The following is a 5,733-nucleotide window of genomic DNA, read 5'->3' as shown; positions in this document are numbered from 1 at the left end:
CCAGATATTAACTATTAAGGTTATGAACAAATAAAACTACAAGTAAAAACTAGTTAGAATCACAGATTGATTTTTTAGAATCACAGTTTAAGAAATTCGAGCAGCCCTTTGATTATTTTTTAGAATCACAGTTTGATAATTTTGGTAATTTTTTGTTTATACTTTATGTTTTGAATTTGATCCAGCCCCTTGATTATAGTTTCTTGTATGCTTTCTAGCAGATTAAGAAATTCAATGTGAGTGATTCTCAAAAGAAGGTGGGAAAGAAGAAAGATAAGAAGTCCAGTGTATGTTGATATTAGTGGAGAATCAAATGCTTCAAACTCAATGAACAATTCTAAGGTAACCACTCCAAATGTTTCAAGTATAATGTTTGATAATTTAAAATTACTCGCTTTATGTCCAATTGTCAATGCTAAATATGAGTACAATTATGTGCAGGTTTGAATTGTTGGAATTAAAGATCTGAGAAGAGAACCATGGGAACTTTGAATTTGTTTTTAATGGATGTTTTGAATTATTAAGTCTTTTGTGATTTGCCGTTTATGGATTTTTGTTTTAAACTTGTTAAGTATTTGGTGTTTATGGATTATTTAAGCTGTTTGTGAACTTTTGGCGAGTTTTGTTTCACTAAACAGGTTCTAAATATGTGATTATTCTAGTGTTCGTTAACAGGTACTAACAGGTAATTTTCGTGTATATCGTGTCGTGTTCGTGTTCGTGTTTGAAAAAAAGGACATGAAACCTTATCGTGTCGTGTTCGTGTATGGCGTTTCGTGTATCGTGTCTTATCGTGTCGTGTCTTATCGGGTACGGGTATACACGATATGCCATCCCTAATATAAATTACATCAATTGTGGCATAAAACTAACCCTTTTTTAGTACTAATGTTGGAAAAAGTGTGTTTTTGTCTTCCTTTTGTATTTTCAAGATTAAATGAGCTCAAATGAACAAAAGAAGCAAAAAGGCAGCTAAATCTAACATAAATACAAGAAGAGGAACAAACGTGGCATGCCCGACCTCCCGACAGCATCTTCCCAAGCAAAACAAGAAGAATAGAAGGCTGAACATGCCCCGTGCTCAGTGAGCACGGGGGCGTGCCCAAGTCTCAGCAGAAAAGACAAAGTTGTAAAAGCTTCTATCACCCACCACGGGGGCGTGCCCACTGGACAAGGGGGCGTGGTCAACTCTAAGATTCTCAGAATCTAGGGAAATCTTGATAGTACATATACGCTTCTGCACACGGGGTCGTGCCCAGCGGACACGGGGGCGTGGTCAACTAATGCAGACAAACTGCAATTAATGAAGAAAGAAAACGAGGATGGACACGGGTCCGTGCCCAAGCTGCTGTTCAGGTTATAAATAGGGGTGCTTGGCTCATTTGCAAACCATCCCTTGGCACACCACCTCTCTCACACTTCACCCACCCATCACCACCATCACAACACCATCATCCACCACCATCATCCATCATCCATCATAGAGTGTGTGAGTCGTCTCGGGATCCAAGATTGATCGTAAGAGTTCTTGACAATCAAAGGCCATGTTTGCCTAAGTCTCTTACATCACTTGGTGAAGACAAGTGTCTAGTGTAATACTTTTTATTTTTAATCTTTTCACACTTTTTATTTGGTTTTGTATTAATGACTTTAATAACTAATTTCTTATGTTGAAGGTGAGTCTTCCTTATCGTTTGTTCGTGGTGTCTTGGCATTATTTTCCTGTCTATATAAAATAAAAGATTTTCACCATTCATATCTCCACGGTCTATATGGAGATATGTTGGTTATCTAGTCGGGGGTTAAGGGAACGGTTTGGTGAGAGTCTTGCCTTGTTCAGTGTATAGATCCTGCAAGGACCTGGGTCAAATTTAGTAGGACCTCCTTCAATACCCACCGGTATTGGATGGTGGGGGTCCAAACTCTTTGATCCCCTCATAAGTAAGCTACTATTAAAACTTTAACCCGGCTACTTAGGACTGTATCCTTGCTAACTCAGACTACTTAGCCGAGGGTAACGTCACCTTCAAAAGAGGGGCCTACCATATTATGCATTAATAACTTAATTAATTATCTTTCAATAATTCTACCCTTTAGGATTGTATCCTTGCTGACTCAAACTACTGGGTTGAGGGTAACGTCACCTTCAAAAGAGGGGCCTACTACAATAACTAAGATAATCTCTTAAAAAGTGCAAAAGTGCGGAAATAATCAAAGGTTACACTACACACGAGTCAGATCCAAGTGATTTATCTTGTCTATCTGTTTTTACTTTTATTTTATTTTTCAGCATTTTAGTTAGTTTTATTTTTCTAGTTTAAAAACCTTTTTCTAACTTTTTGATTTGATTAGACGTTGAGGATAAACCGGTATTAAAAGCTCTTGTGTCCTTGGACGACCTCGGCATCTTACCAACACTATACTACGTTCACGATGGGTGCACTTGCCCATATGTGTGTTTAGTGTTAGTAAATATCGTGTTTTATAAATTTAAAACTTGGCTAAAAAGTGTAAAAGTGCTTAAAATATACATCAAAAATATAGTACACTTTACGCACATCAAAAACCGGAAGAAGGAATTAGCCCAAAAGATTACCCAAGGCTTCCGTGAGGGTAATACTAGTAATTATAAGAAAAAGGGTATTGGGCAATCTTCCACCCCGCCATTCTGTGGAAATTGTAAAAAGAAACATTTTGGAAAGTGTAGGGAAAATTGTAATTTCTGCAAGAGACCAGGTCAACGCGAAGAGGATTGCAGGAAGAAATCAGTAATCTGCTACAACTGCGGCGAAACAGGGCACTTCAGGCCCGACTGCCCAAAACTGGTCAAGCCAGCTGACAACAAGGCCAAACCTGCCGAAGGAACTACTAAAAAGAACGCAAGAGCCTTCCAGTTGACTACACAGTAGGCAAATCTGATCCCAGATGTGACAGCTGGTACATTTCTAGTACACAATGTTTACGCAAAAGTATTATTTGACTCTGGTGCAAACCAAAGTTTTATAAATACTTCATTCTGCCAAGCTCTTAAGCTACCTTTAACCAAACTTAGGCAGATTTATGCGGTAGAAACAACAGACGGTAATTCTGTTAGTATAGATAAGGTTCTTCAAGAAGGGAAGATAGAGCTTTCAGGCCACATATTTTCTGCAACCCTGCTACCTATGAATTTAGCCGGATTCGATGTCGTGCTAGGAATGGATTGGTTAGTAGCCAACCATGCTCGAATCCTCTGTGATAAGAATTCCATAGAAGTTCATACACCCACAGGAGAAATAATTGTGATTACAGGATATAAGCCACGTAAACCGATGAAGTTCATTTCAGTAATGAAAGTTGCTAGTTATGAACGAAAGGAAGGAATAATGTATATGATGTCGATAATCATTAACACTAAAAGTACGGAACTTAAGGAAATTCCTGTAGTATCCGAATACCCGGATGTATTCCCAGAAGAGCTACCAGGATTACCACCAGATCGGGAAGTAGAATTTAGAATTCATTTAATTCCAGGAACTACACCAATAGCTAAGGCACCTTATCGGTTAGCACCCACCGAAATGCTAGAACTGAAAAAGCAGTTAGATGAATTATTGAATAAAGGATTCATACAACCAAGTTCATCCCCTTGGGGAGCTCCAGTGTTATTTGTGAAAAAGAAGGATGGTTCGATGCGAATTTGTATCGATTATATGGAATTGAATAAGGTTACAATTAAGAATCGATACCCATTGCCTAGGATTGATGATCTTTTTGATCAACTTCAAGGAGCTAGATACTTCTCTAAGATAGACTTGCGCTCAAGATATCATCAGTTAAAAGTACAAGAAGAAGACATACCTAAAACGGCTTTTAGAACTAGGTATGGTCACTACGAGTTTACAGTCATGCCATTTGGACTAACAAATGCTCCTGCAGCATTTATGGACATGATGAATAGAATCTGTAAGCCGTATTTGGATAAATTTGTAATTGTCTTTATTCACGACATACTTATTTATTCCAAAAGCCAGAATGAGCATTGTGAGCACCTATATGCACTTTTAACTTTGTTATGAAAAGAAAATCTTTACGCCAAATTCTCAAAGTGTGAATTTTGGCTACAGGAAGTGCAATTTTTAGGGCACATGGTGAATCACGAAGGTATTCACGTAGATCCCTCCAAAATAGAAGCGATCACTAAATGGAAGGTCCCGCAATCCGCTACGGAAGTTAGAAGTTTTCTAGGATTAGCTGGATACTATAGGCGATTCATAAAAGATTTTTCCAAGATAGCTGTGCCATTAACTAAGCTAACCTGCAAAACTGTTGGTGCATATGTCTGTTGACTTCGTCTTGTATTGAGTCTTATATGTATATAGATAGATCAGGGCATGTAGTTCGAGAAAAATGTCAAACATGTGTTTGGAGGGTATTTCGCACGAAATGACTAACTGTCATTTCGCACGAAATCAACTGGTGATTTTGCACAAAATAGCCATTTCGTGTGAGCATGTTCGTACGAAATAGACCAGCCTATAAATATCTGCCTTGAGATTTCATTTGTAACTTTCCGGTTTCAGTGTCGAACTGCTGCCGAAGTGTCAACTCGCTGTAAAACGTTGTTATATCAATCAAAAGACAGTTTAAAGTGATTTTCAAGCTGAATCAACTCGATACATTTGTTTCCGCCTCTCGTATTGAGCAAAACCTCTTCTGAACGACTCGTTTGGGTCAGAAAACGATCCTACAAGTGGTATCAGAGCTCAGGAGGAAGAGTTCTTACCAATTCAGCTCAAAATTCTGACTTCTACACCTTCTTTTCAAAATTAAACAAGTTTTCACTGGGAAAATGGCTTGATTTTCTCACATTATATGCGAAACAGTGTTTTAACAAAGCCTTGAAAGAATTGGACCTAAAATCGGACTAAATCTTGATCAATTTGACAAAAACATGGCCGAGATGATGACATCAGCAGCATTTCGCACGAAATAAGGATCTCATTTCGCACGAAATTAGTTTACTATTTCGCACGAAATCACCATTTAGACATCTATTTCGCACGAAATAGATCCATTTCGCACCAGTTTGTTATTTCGTTTGAACGAGAGCTTCATTTCGTACGAAATCATCCATTTCGTACGAAATCACTTTATTTCGCTTGAAAGTTCAGCTATTTCGTACGAAATCATCTATTTCGCACGAAACCAGTCTTTTCGCTTCAAAAGGCATTTCACTTAAGAAGTTATTTCGTTTTAACAGTGTATTTTGTTTAACTTTGCTATTTCGTTTGAAAGCTGTGATTTGTGAATTTTTGTTACCGAATCATGGAAGAAGAATTCTACAACTCCTTTGCTACTCCGATTAGTATAGCACAGAACACAATGTTAGAAAATGAAACGGGCACCATGCAAAAACCGCCAAAGCTCATGAATATCGAGGAGTATAAAGGATGGGAAGAAAGATTCGAAAATTGGGTTCAAGCAAATTACTTGGATGCTTTGGAATGTGTGGAAATAAAATATGTTAGACCGGTGAACGATGATGAGGAGGTTATTGCAATTAAAGATCTAAGTGCAGAAGAGAAAAAGAAATACAAAGATGAAAAGATGATGACTAGTTAATTGCATCAAGCTGTTAAGGAAGATATCTTGGTTTTACTGCGACATAATGGAACTGCATATTCAATTTGGATAGCTTTAAAATCAAAGTTTGTTGGAAGTAAAGAAATGATCAAGAACAAAAAATCGCTT

At 37.7% G+C, this 5,733-nt stretch overlaps 1 long non-coding RNA gene across 1 annotated transcript; it reads left to right on the top strand.

Annotated features, from left to right (window-relative positions):
- The first annotated feature begins 221 nt into the window (after nt 1-221).
- Nucleotides 222-591, top strand: LOC110918559. Its single transcript, XR_002581410.2, has 2 exons — nt 222-342; nt 442-591. It is a non-coding gene; the product is annotated as an uncharacterized LOC110918559 (long non-coding RNA).
- Nucleotides 592-5,733: the final 5,142 nt, after the last annotated feature.

Source organism: Helianthus annuus, chromosome 16, assembly GCF_002127325.2.
Source record: "Helianthus annuus cultivar XRQ/B chromosome 16, HanXRQr2.0-SUNRISE, whole genome shotgun sequence".
Lineage (NCBI taxonomy): Eukaryota > Viridiplantae > Streptophyta > Magnoliopsida > Asterales > Asteraceae > Helianthus > Helianthus annuus.
Note: the sequence above shows the minus strand (reverse complement) of the source record. Positions and strands in the feature narration are given on the sequence as shown.